Source organism: Gossypium hirsutum, chromosome D01, assembly GCF_007990345.1.
Source record: "Gossypium hirsutum isolate 1008001.06 chromosome D01, Gossypium_hirsutum_v2.1, whole genome shotgun sequence".
Taxonomy (NCBI): domain Eukaryota; kingdom Viridiplantae; phylum Streptophyta; class Magnoliopsida; order Malvales; family Malvaceae; genus Gossypium; species Gossypium hirsutum.
In genome coordinates this window covers 8,609,476-8,623,152 of record NC_053437.1, presented here as the reverse complement: position 1 = coordinate 8,623,152, position 13,677 = coordinate 8,609,476, and positions in this window count along the sequence as shown.

Below are 13,677 nucleotides of genomic sequence, written 5' to 3'. Positions count from 1 at the left end.
TTTTATTTTAAAAAAAACACGATAAGTAAATAAAAATAAAATTTTGTTTTCAATAATGAAAACATGGAATATGTTTGGCACCTGTTTTTTTTATAATAAAAACATGAAAAATAAATAACATTTATATGGATTTCAAGCACAGTATAAAATTTAATATTTGAAAAACTATTGATTTTTCCTTTTTTGTGTATTTATATGAGTTTGAACTAAGATCAATTCATTTAACGTTAAAAATTTTTATTTTTACCATTTTTTTTATAATTGTGAGAGAGGAATGGGGTTACTTGAAATCAAACCTAAGCTCTTGCGACTACGACATACTATTAGTGCCACTGGGTCAACAATTTTTTAATGATTTTTAATTTTTACATAATTTCATTTACCTTCAACCAAACACGATTTCATGAAAACTAAATGGAATCTTAATTTTTTATTTAAATTTAAGTAACTATTTTCGTAATAAAAGTTTAGGAGGCGTAAAGCTACCTCAATTTTGGGGTTATAGTATGCCACCGACTTCATATAGAATTGAAAATAGTACTTACAAAATACTTGTAACACCCCAAAAATCATAGTATTAGAATTAATAAAACCACCAAGAAAGGAGCTTTAGTCTAGGTGGTAGAGAGCTTAGTAAATCTCTTAGAAAGTCAAGGTTCTAGCCTCATTCTTTTAGTTTTCCTCTTTTATTTTTCAGCTACTAAGAAACAAATTCAATCTAGTTCATATTTTAAATGTGGTAGAAAATAACCAAGTATGGTTAGTAGCGCAAGTGGTAAGGCTTCTAATCCCTTTTTACAACCAAGTTTGAATCACGCTAAAACCACTCCCCCATTTCTTTTCTTTTCTTTCAATTTCAGAAAAAGAGGAATATTTTACCATTTAACCCCTTTAATTTTTGAAACCCTAACTATTTAATTCATTTTCCTAATTACATGTGGATTTCTACTTCTTTTCAACCCTAATTAGATTTTCTCTTTTCTCTTCTTTAAATACATCTTTTTCTTTTATTTCCTCCTTTCCTAATACTAAAAATCTTCATCTTCTTTTGCTAGAAATCTTATTTTGATCCTGAGATTGAAATCGAGTTTGTTTAACCGATTTTCTAATCGATTTAGCGAAATGCCATCAATTTCATCTCTAACGTACCAAGATTGGTAAGAACATTCCAAATCTTGATAATTAGATCTCGAATATCTATAGAATACTTGTTCTCAACAACTTCAAGATCGATAAAACGATCTTTTACGAATATTCCCAAAAATCTTGATAATTTTGATAAATCTTGAACGTCAATATTAATTCTTGCGTATTTTTCGTTCAAAAGACCCATTGTAGGTGTCCTAAGCTAGACTTGGACGTGAGGACCATAATGCGAAACCCAAGAAGTCAAGTGTGTGTTCTTTTATGAGAAAATTGAGGCAAAACCTAACCTAGCCCAAACCACTTGAGCGTGTGGGACACTCATGTGGACTACACAACCCCATACACAACCAATCCACCCCTAAAACCCTAGGATTTCGCTTCTCACACGGCCTAAGGCCTCTAATACACCCGTGTCTTCCCTGTAGGTTGAATTATCGAATTACCACACGGCCACAGTCTCTCACACGGCCTAGCCACATGATCGTGTACCCCTTCCACACGACCAAAGGCTTCCCACACAATCAGGTCGCACAGTTGTGTGTCCCTTGTAACTTAGAAATTATAATTTTGACCCAGAATTTTATGTTTTGATCATATTAGTCCCTAAATAGGTTCCAAACTATTTTTAGTAAATTAAATTATGCAAATAGGTCCCTGATGATTATGAAATGAGATATACTAAAAATCATGATTGATCGATTTAATGTGACATTTATTTGTATTTATGAATATTTGCATGAATTATGAATAGTATATGATACCTTTGTATATATATACTTGCAATTGTAACAACCCGAATTTGGGCCTAGTCGGAACAGTAGTTTCGGGACCACAAATGTAATATCTTAAAAATTTCTATAGTAAGATATAATCCTTGGTATAGTAAAATAAGGAAATAAAGTGAAAAAAAGGGGAATTTTGAGTTATGGCAACATTGGGAAGTATATTATGATATAATAATTTAAGAAAGGATTAAATCGTAAAAGTGAGAAAAGTTTTGTTGTCTAGGAGTAAATACTTAAAATTTGAGGGGTTAAAGTGTAAATATGAAAAAGTTGAAAGATAAATAGTGCAAATATTTTAAGGGTGGAATGATCTAGAAACTAAAAAAATGGATGAATTAGGACCAAATTGAATAAGTCAAGAATTATGAGGGACTAAATCATAATTTTACCAAATTAAGTGATGACTCAATGATGGAATTTTAAAAGATTATGAAGGGCAAAATGGTCAATTAGAAGAGAGAGAAATCTAGAAGGCAATGATGATGTTGGTGATATTTTAGATTAATTAATTAAATAAATATTAGTTTATTAATATTTTATTATTTTATTATTATCATATTTAATATATAAGGAGAGAAAGATGAAGAATTATTATCATCTTTCATGCCTCCAACGTGAGGAGAGAAAAGAAAGAAAGAAGTTTTTCTTTCTTTACAATTTGGTCTTTTTATCAAAAATTCACCATTTTCACTTAGAAATTAAAAGAATTTTCATAGTTACCAAGAGAGAAAAATAATAAGGAGACCATGGGGAGCTAGAATATCAAGTTAGATTTAAGAAAAAGAAGCTGGAGGAGAGAGAAAATCTAGTTAAAGGTTGAAATCAATAGGACAATGTAAGAACATCAAGATTTCAATATATTTATGAGTTTGATATTATTGAAAAAGTATGAAATTGATGTTAAAGTAGAGTTTATTTATATAAGGTTCTATGTTCTTTATATGTTAGTGAAGGGAAATAAGAGGAAGTGATGGGAAATATTGTAGAGAAAGGAAAGGAGGGTGTTATAAATTTGGTTATCAACATTTTACACTAAAACAGTTTTGGACAACAGTAGAAGACTTGAAAAATCACTAAAAATAGTGGAAATTGAATTAGAGGCTGAATAATATATGAAATTAAATTTGAATTAGTCTATTTTTACATAAAAGAGACAAAGCAATCAAAAGATTTTTATATTATGAGATATTTGAATTTTAGTGAGATAGTGCTAGAATGATTTCGAAATACCCTATTCTGACTTTGGAAAATCATTAAAAATTGTACAAAAATAATTATGGGATAAAATTGATGTTTTTAGAATCCTGAATGAGTATATTTTCAAAATAAATAAACTAGAACATTATTCGAATTCTGTACAATGAGATAATTATTTTTTAGTGAATAGGGGTTAGAACATCGAGTAGTGAAATAGGGGAAAATTTAAAGAATAAACTGTACTTATTGGATGAGCCAAAAATTCTGAAAATTTTAGGGCAAGAAGATATGTGAGTCTAGTTTCAGATAAAATTAATGGACCTTAATTTGGAGCTCTGTATCTCAAAATATAAATAAAATAGTGATTCTGACTCAAAAAGTCAGCTTGAATTTACATTCAGGAAAAAAAAAGGTGAAAGTATGGATAATGTTGTTTAAGTGTGTTATATACATTAAGGATGTGGAATGGAGAGGAGGAGGAAAATTGGAAAAATATATGAATGAGTCATGTATAATTGGTCATATGCCCGATTATAATCGAAAAACGTTGAATTAGAATTATTGGTTATGGTTTAAGCTCATGTGGGAAAATAAAGTTTCATAGTATGTATGTATGGTATATTTGGTATATGATTTCGCATGAAGTAATGTCATGAATGGTTTATGAATTAACACATGTTGGTAAGTTTGATACGTGAATAAATGTTGTGCTCATCCATGCTTATGATGCTTATGTTATATGTTTATTTGGCTAACTTGTTTGGTGTACATGCTTAGGCTTTGGCCAACTTGTAGCTAAATTATGCCATGTTAAACTTATAAGTTATGAATTGTAATGATAAGTGCCTAAAAAGAAATATGCTTGTGATCATGAAAGGGTGGTAAGGTTTACATTATGTAATCTCTATTGAACTTGTTTATCATGTGGTTAGTTCCAAAAAGAATTATGTTTAAATGCACTAGTTTGCAATTATGGTTGAATGATATGTTTATGTTTTTGTGTAATATGCATAGGAATGGGTGTGGAACAGTAATGAATTAGTAAGTTCATACTTGAAGGGAAAAATGACGAAAAAGGGAATGATGAGTTGAATTGATGTTGTTATTTAAGCTAGAGTGATATTTTCATTGCAAAATTGAGAATTTCATAAATGTGTTAATGAATGATTAATTGATATACGTTGAGTTAAATGGTAAATATGTATTAGTATTGAACTTAATGATATTGAATTGTATGTGAATTAAATGGAAATTGCTAGTGATATGATTTGAATTGTAAGCATGAGTATGTATCGGATCTCGTAGGCCCTATTTATTATGAATATAATATTTTGAGAATAAATTGTGAAGAGTTATAAAAGCATATTAATAATTTTGAAAGTTTTAATTTAGATGAAATTTTATAATTCTCTTAAATACGTTTACAAGTGTATATGTTCTGGTAATGCCTTGTACCCTATTTTGGTGTCGAATACGGGTAAGGGGTGTTACAACAATCATATGAATGACATGCCTATATTATTATTCATACTGAATACATGAAAAGCTTGAATTGCTACTGATTAGCCATGAGTCAAATTATTTAATTTGCCTTAATGCATTGCATGGGTTGGATTGTTATGAACGAAGGAAGATGGAGCAATATATCTGCAAGAAAAATGACAAGTACAAAGCATAGCCATGGGACAGTTCTTATTTGCAAATTATTGTGTATTCACAGTCAAATGACAGATTCCATCTGTAGGTATTGTTGTGAATCCACAACCAAAGGTTGATTCCAACTACGAGTTTATGTTGTAGAATCTATAGCCAAAAAGCAAGTTTTATCTACAGGACTTTTGCTGTGAACCCATAACCAAAAGCGGATTCCAACCATGAGGGCTTGTTGTATGTCCACAAAAAATATGCCAGTTGTTATATGCGAACTAGTAGTGGTTTTTCCATAATGTGGTGTAAAAGTAAATAAGTTCCAATGAACTTCTATTGTGATGTGTAGTTGTGGGGTAGAAATTATTCTGTTTAAAACCCAAAACTGTATGGCATCATTTAAATCATGTGCATACAAATCTAAAAATTATGTTATGATACATATGCGTGAATCTATATATATGTCTATATATACATGGAATATGATTATTGTGGCAATTCTGATGATTTGATTATCCTGAAAACTGTTATTGTGATTTCTTATAAATCAGTGATGGTTGCATTTGAAAAATCGATATTATGAATTGAATTGCTATATTTGATTATTCTATGCAATATTAATAAATGTGTCCTAATGAGTATCGCATTGATTTTGTTGTAAATGGACTCATACTGAGCATCAAAGCTCACTCACCCTTTAATTTCATCCTTACAGATAACCTATCAGGTTAGAACGCGGGCACGACATCTGGAGGGTGTAACAGCCCGTCTGGCGAAGTCTTGGTATTTGGTTACTGTTTGATGTCCTAGTAAAATAAGTGTAGATATGAGTAAGTAAAATATTTATTTTCTCTAAGTATAGGATTTTTTGTATGTGCCACTTGGCGAACTCTTAGTTTTGGCGTAGATCTGTAGTTTGGTGGACTCTTCTGTTAAGTGTATGCCACCTAGATGCTTTGGTGAACTCGTTTGGTTTGCAGTTGAATAGATTTTTTTTTATTATTTTAGTAAGGAAATTTAGTTAGTTAAGTTGAGACTTAGTTAGAGTGGAACTAAGCTACTGTAGATGAAAAGATTTTAACTTATGATAAATGCATTTAATCACGGGAATCAAAAGTGTTAGTGGAATTATCTGATTTTTCCATGAAATCTTGTCTCCGTGCTTAAGTATATAAGGATAGTAGTGCCTTCACCAAAAATCTTTATGTTTTCTTTGTATTCATCTTCCTCCTTGATTTTTTTTTCACTTTCTGAAAAACTTAAGTCCAGAAAACCTCTTCGAAGTTGGGTTCACTGTAATCAGCTAACTTACATGTTTGTTTTAACTCATTTATAATTTTTGATGAACCTTAGGTTATTTTTGAAGTTATTTACGTATTTTTAGTTCTACATGCATAAGTGTTAGATTGGTATTGTAATGGCCCAAATTCAAGGTTATCGGAATAGTAGTTTCGTAACCACAAATTTGATTTAAAGATAAATTTATTTTAATAATTTTGCATGAATATTGATATGATAGGAAAATCGTATGAAAATATTGATAGAAAAATTTTACCGATTTAGTGGTTAGTTAGAAAAAGAAATTATTGAAGAAATTGAGTAAAAATAAGGTATCGAGACCTCAATCTTGTAAATCGAGTCAAAAATATTTTTATAATTATTTATGAAGTGTTAGTAATATGGTATTAAAATTTCGTTAGAAAAATTTTAATGTTTTGTTAGTCAATTAAGTGAAAAGGACTAAATTGAAAAAGGTGTAAAAGTTACTAAAAGGATTAAATAGCTCAATTGTTAAATGAGGAGGGACATAAATTGCAAATAAACCCAAAAGAAGATATTTTGGGCGGCATAAGCTGAGAAAAATCAGGAGAATTGGATAATTAAGGGTAAAATTGGAATATTACAAAATTTACATTAAAAGTTAGGACTAAAGTGGAATTATCTAGATTTCTCTTTATTTTTCTGCATTCTCATCAGCCAAAAATGTACTAAGGGTTTATTCAAGTTGGTTTTTCATAATTTTTGCACCAAGTGAGTTAATCCTTGCATTTTTCTTGTAATTTTTGTGTTTCTAAGACTTTTACAACTAGGTCCTATTACTAAATTCATTAGTTTTTGATTTTATGAATGAAATTGAAAGTTGCTATGAATATGTTCTGGAATTTTATGATGAAATAACATGAAATTGAAGCTTTAATTTGTTTATGAGATGATTTTATTAGGTAATTTCAATAGAAATTGATTAGTAGGACTTAATTGTGAAAAAGTTTGGAATTAAAGTCTAGTGCTAAAATTCTGATTTCCAAAGGTTATAAAGTAGTTTAAAGTGATAGAATAAAGTGTTGATTGAGAAAAATCAGCTCAATTGAGAGGTTAATTGAGCAGGGATGAAATTATCATTTATTGAAAGCTTAGGGGAAAAATTGTAATTAACATCATGCACTAAAACAGTTTTGGACAGCAGCAGTAGGTTAACTTTGAAAAACCACCAAAAATTGTAGAAATTGAATTAGAAAATGTATAAAATATGAAATTAAAGCTTATTGAGTCTAGTTTCTTATAAAAGAAACGTGTAAGCAATGGAATTGTAAATCATGAGATATAATAGATTTTGTGAGACAAGGTCAGAATGAATTTGGGTTCCCCTGTTTTGAATTTATAAAATCATTAAAAATTGTAAAAAAATGATTATGAGTTATAATTTATATGTTTAGAATCCTTAATGAGTCTATTTTTAGAATAAACAAGCAAGAACATCATCTGAATTCTGTACAATGAGAAAATTAATTTTTAGTGAAGAGGGGTCGGAACTGTCAAATAGTGAAACAGGGGAAAATTTAAAGAATAAACTGTACTTATCTGCTAAACCAAAAATTCTGAAAATTTTATGGTAAGAAGATATGTGAATCTAGTTTCGGGGAAAATTAGCGATCTTAATTTGGAGTTCTGTAGCTCAAGATATAAATAATTTAGTGGCTGTGACTCAGTGAGACAGTTTTGAATGCACTATAAATAATAATGAAATTATAGAGAATGTTACATATGAACATGAAATGTATTAGATTAATGATTAAATTTATTTGTTTAGATCCAAAAAATTCAAATACGAAGCTAGATCGAGGAAAAGAAAAAGTTCGGGATTAGTAGATTTTTGTTTACAAACAAGTATCGAGGTAAGTTCGTGTAACTTGAATTATATTCTTAAATGCTTGAAATATATTTTTCTTGATGTGAATATGATTTGGATGTTTATTGTATGATAATTGATGAAGTATTGATATTCTTGATGAAAAGAGAAAATAAATCCCGGTTGAATGAAAGGAAATTTCGATGGATCTCTGAAAAGGAATTGACAATAAAAAGGATCTAACCCGGACGAGTGATCCTATTCTGATATAGCCCTCCCGAAGAATATGTGGAAAATGGTTTAGCCCGAACGGGTAATCTGAATTAGGGTCTGAATTTAGCCTGGACTGGTAATTCAGATCCAAGCTCATTAGAGTAATTGTCGTTGCAGGGGATTTAGCCTGGACTAGTAATCCCGACAATACTCTATGAGTTTATTTATATTACAGGGGATTTAGCCTGGACTGGTAATCCCGCTGTAAGGATGAGATTAGCGGGAGTGTGCTCTCTGAAATGGAAATGTGCGCACATGAATATGAATTGACGGACCCGGATCTGTACACTAAAGTGTACCCCTGAAAATCCATCGAAATTCTAAGTAGTTCAACGGGATAAATATGGAAAAATAACAAGGAAATGGAAATCATGGAATTGATGAGCTCATCAATCATGGTATATATTATTGATATATGGAAATTGTTGGACTAATTTGAATGTTGAGTTTGTGCATGATAGGGGAATAATGTGTGGAATGGGTGTATGAATATTTATTGCATTGTATTGAAAATATTAGGTAAGTATAATTCTTGTTACATGAGCTTATTAAGAAAAAAGTGCTTACCCTATTTCTTTTTCCCCTATTTTGTAGTGTTAAGAGCTCAGAGGTCGGATTCGGTCAAAGACGCATCACACTATCAACCTCAAGATCTTGGCATATAAAGAAACTTTATTTTGGAAATCAATATAAGCTAGTAAAGTAAATGTTAATGTAAAATGAATGCATGGTTAGCCATTGGTATGGCTAACAAATTTTGGTTTTGGTATGTGATGAGGTTATCTTATGAATACGTTAAATCTATCTTGAAAATATGTTGAAATGGATTGGTTGTGTTGGATTGGTCTCGGTTTAAATTTGTAGGGAAGATTAGATACTAGTAAAGGGGTTATATTGAATTCAAAAAAAATCAATAAAAAATTATTATTCGGTAAAATCTGGTAATGCCTCATACCCTATTTCAGCGACGAATACGGGTAGAGAGTATTACAGGTGTGTAAGGAATGAAACTTTCTGATTTTGAGTTTAATGTTGATGTTTCTTGCATGCATGTTTAGATTCGATAGAGTAGTGATCTAATATATTGAATTATCCATATTTTTAGCTCAAGAAACTATTGAAGGTTCGAGTGACAGAGGCAAATGACTTGTTAAATAGACTTTGGTATACTTCTGGTGAGTTCCTTCTTACTTTTATGTGTGTGGTATTTTTACCTTATAGTTTTGTAAGGTAACTATTCTTACCTTGTAAAGGATAACAAATATATGTGTATAAATAATGGTTGTCCAGAGTCGTCAGTCTAAGTTCAGTATGTCTGGAATAAAGAGTATGAGTCATTTTCATGTTAAGCCACAATCATATGCTTCTGATATGAATGATATGATATGATCTGATGTGTGGATATGAAGTTGAAGATATATGTTTGTGTAGCCTTTGGTAGGACAGATATATTATAAACTAGATTGGCAGATCACGATAAAACATGTTACTGAATGATTCTGATATGGGGAGCTATAAGGAGAGAATGTATATGAATGAAATGAAAACATATGATATGTTTTTGACTCTGAATTCTGGGTATGTGGCTGGCATGAAAATGGAATGTCTGAGTTATGTTGTGTTGGCTTATAGTATTTGCCCATGTGATACGCCATCAGGGTACTGAGTCTATGAGTCTTGTATACGCCATTGGGCGTACTCTATGATTCTATGAGAAATTTCTTTGAAGGACTGAATTGTACTATTAGTATTCTTATTTAAGATCTCTGTGGAACTCACTAAGTTCTTATAAACTTACCCTGTTAACCTTTCCTTCTCAAGCATGTTGAGTAAAGGATAACTATTCAAAGGACTACGCCAAAGGGCATCTGTTACTGTGAGACATTTGTTTATTTGTACTATGCATGACATATGAAAGTGATGTCTAGTTGTATTTTGATAAGGATTTGTATTTGAAACTTATGTTTGATAAACCATTTTTAATAAAGATTTGTTTAAGTTTATGAAATGGTTTCGCAGTGTAATATTTCGACTGATGTAAATATCTTATTGAAGTTTATACGCCATTTGACTCGTACTTTATTTTAGTATTTTATTAAAGGTTTAATTTAAACACTCAATTTTACAAAGTTTACACTAGAAACAATTTTAAAGATAAATGAATTCCAAGTAGTGACACGTCATACTTGGATCCTTTTTAAGGGATCGGGTTTGGTGTGTTACAGAGGATCTCGGCACAATCCAACTTATTTTCAATTTATTAAGACCTATTCTTTTGGTTTATTTTATTATTTAAGGCCTATAATGTTTTATTTGAATTGTGGCATGAGATTTAGGATTTAAGATGTTTTTATTGTTGCATGACATTTAATTATGATTTTAATTAGGACATTAAATTTTTACTATTAATTGATGATGCATGAACCTTGATTTTTATTAAAAACTTAGATAAATACCATATTTTCCGCTGCTAGAAAAAAATTTAAACATTAAGGAATTATAACTCAACATCTAAACTAAGTTTACTATTAAACTAAATAAAAGTATTAAATAAACTCTTTTCAAAAACTCCATTAGCTCTTTAAGCCATCTCGGTGGCTGATGTAGTTTTTCAGATTCGGGTCTAACGTCTAGACCGAGTCGGGGAGGTTCCAATACTTACCGAATGAAATTACCAGAGAAACTTGAATTTTAATATTTGCTTAAATGCTAATAATTACTCAACCAGATGAATTAATATTTAAATAATTTTCTTAGATTTTAAAATTGGATGAATATTGTGAATGTTTAGGCTGCATAAGAAAAACTTTTGATAGCCACCTTCATTGAAATATGGATTGTACATTTGTAGAGGAATAAAAAATTAATTTAAAATATGTAATTAATATAATTAAAACATAATCAGATTTAAAAAACATATTTTAAAATTTTTTAAAATATAACATTAAAAGTAAATAAATTTTAAAAATAGATTTTCAAATAATTTTTCATTCCTTTTGATTTTTTAAAATAACATAAATAATAAAAATTTTAAATATAAAATTAAAATTAAAAAGTAGATTAAAATTTTAATTACATATTAAAACAAAATATTACAAAAAGCATATGAAGATATATATGAGGACAAAGATGGCAATTTCATGTTGGTTGGAGAAAATTTCAAGGTAATGTGTATAATTTTATACAAAGTGTATTAAATCATTATAAATATTAAGATACATAATAATAATTTTGTGTAAACTACATCCATTGTCCTTGAACTTTACCTTAAATTACGTTTCAGTCACCCACTTTTTAAAACTTACGTAATATCTATTAACGTTATCGAATTGTTACATTTTATCCACTTTTTTTTTTGATGGAGTGACACGTTAATTTAAAAGGTTAATAACTAATATGGCCCTTAGATTATAACTAAAATATCATTTAATACTTTCTAACCTTTTCAACTAACTTTTATGAATTATCACATACATATAATAATTTAATTTAAATCTTTTAATTTCTTTACCATAATATAAATAAATTTTAATTTGTATCATAAATAAATAAGTCTTAATACAAAATAACTTATTATATTTTATTAATACATACAATTAATTAATGTATTGCACAATAATAAAAAAATTAGTATTTTAATACGATTATGGTACGTAAAAAATATAAATGCAAACCTGACCCTAGCTCTGTTAAAACATTATATCTATCTAATTTGATCGATTAGAATGCAAATAAAAATATATGCTTGATCATATAAAACGAGTATTGAAAATTGCATATAAATTTTTTTAAATGAATCCTTTTAAAATTTCATTTTTATCATGATGTTAAAAATTTTGGTACGTTTTTCGACTAACATTTTGACCTTTCAAAAAGTATAAGTTTCATTTAATTCCTTCATATTTTTTGAAATAAAAAATTCATATAATAATAAAATTACAATTTAATTCTAAATTTATAATTTAATTTTGATATCTCTTAAAATAAATTTTTTGACTTTACACTTGATTATTACTATTAGTAAAACGGGTTTAGCTATTATTTTAATATTTGTTTAATATTTGAAAAACTTTTGAAATTTATATGAGTTTAAATTAAGGCCAATTTGTTTAATGTTAAAAACTTTTGTTTTTATTATTTTTAATTTTACAAAAAATGGGTTACTTGAAATCAAATCCAAGCTCTTATGTCTACAACGCATTATTATTGCCATTGGGTCAACAACTTTTTAATGGTTTTTAATTTTCACATAATTTATTTACTTTCATCCAAACACGTTTTCATAAAACGTAAAAGAGTCTTAATTTTTCATTTAAATTTAAGTAATTATTTTCGTAATGAAAAGTTTAGGATACATAAAGCTATCTCAATTTTTGGTGTTAGAGTATGCCACCGGCTTTATATAGAATTAAAAATGGTACTTACAAAGTAGTTGCCAAATAAAATGACTAGCGAAACTTGAATTTTGATACTTGTTAAAATGCTAATAATTACTCAACCAGATGAATTAATATTTAATAATTTTGTTAGATATTGAAATTGGATGAATATTGGGATAGCCACCTTTATTGATATATTGGATCAGAAACAATAAAATATGAAAAAGCTTTGAAGCAATTAGCTTGGCAGCATTTGGTATTAGTATTTGTAGTTGAAGGTTTGAAAGAACATTGCAATTTGCAAAAGTTCTGTTTGATAAATAGAATAATTTTTTCACGTGTGCTTTTGTACTTAACAATAACTAGGAATTCTCCACATCATGGATTACAGTAGACACCTTTGAGAAGCCAATTCAGCTTTTTTCAAGTCAACAAAATCCAACTCCCTGTCATGCAATCATGCATCCATTTGATTATATATAATATGCATTTGCATGGTCTAATGCTCCAACCACATAATAATAATCATCACTATTCAATACCAAATACTAATTTATATCATTTTATGGGATTCTTAAAAAGTTGAGCAAGTTTTCACATGATTTTGAGGTCATTGGTGCTCTCTTACCTAACTGCAAACTTTAGTTAAGAGCTTATCGAAACTCCCTTTAGTTACTTACCCTAAATTTGATTGATAGTAATATATATTCCTAAACATTTTATTTGAAAAAAAAAATTGCATTTTATCTTGGTTTTGAGAAACCCTTTTAGGAGTAAATATTAAGTAATACCACTAACCTTGGTTAAAAGAATTTGAATGTTGAATCAAATGGTAAGCTAGTTGAATCCATATATAGGTCAAATGGCAGCATTTGGTTGAAGATGGAAAAGTAATCATATAAACAATGAAGGTCAATATTTTTTTTATATGAAAAAGGGAGATGGAGATGTTGATTCGTCCAGAATCTACTACCCCTTTTACAGGAGGAAATCTTATTTGATTTGCTTTCTTTTTTTGTCCATACTTTTCACTATGGTCCTTTTTTCAAATTTTTCTACATTTTTTGAATCAAAAGGACGTGGTTCATATTGATGATTCGAGATCTGTTAGAAAGATTGAGGA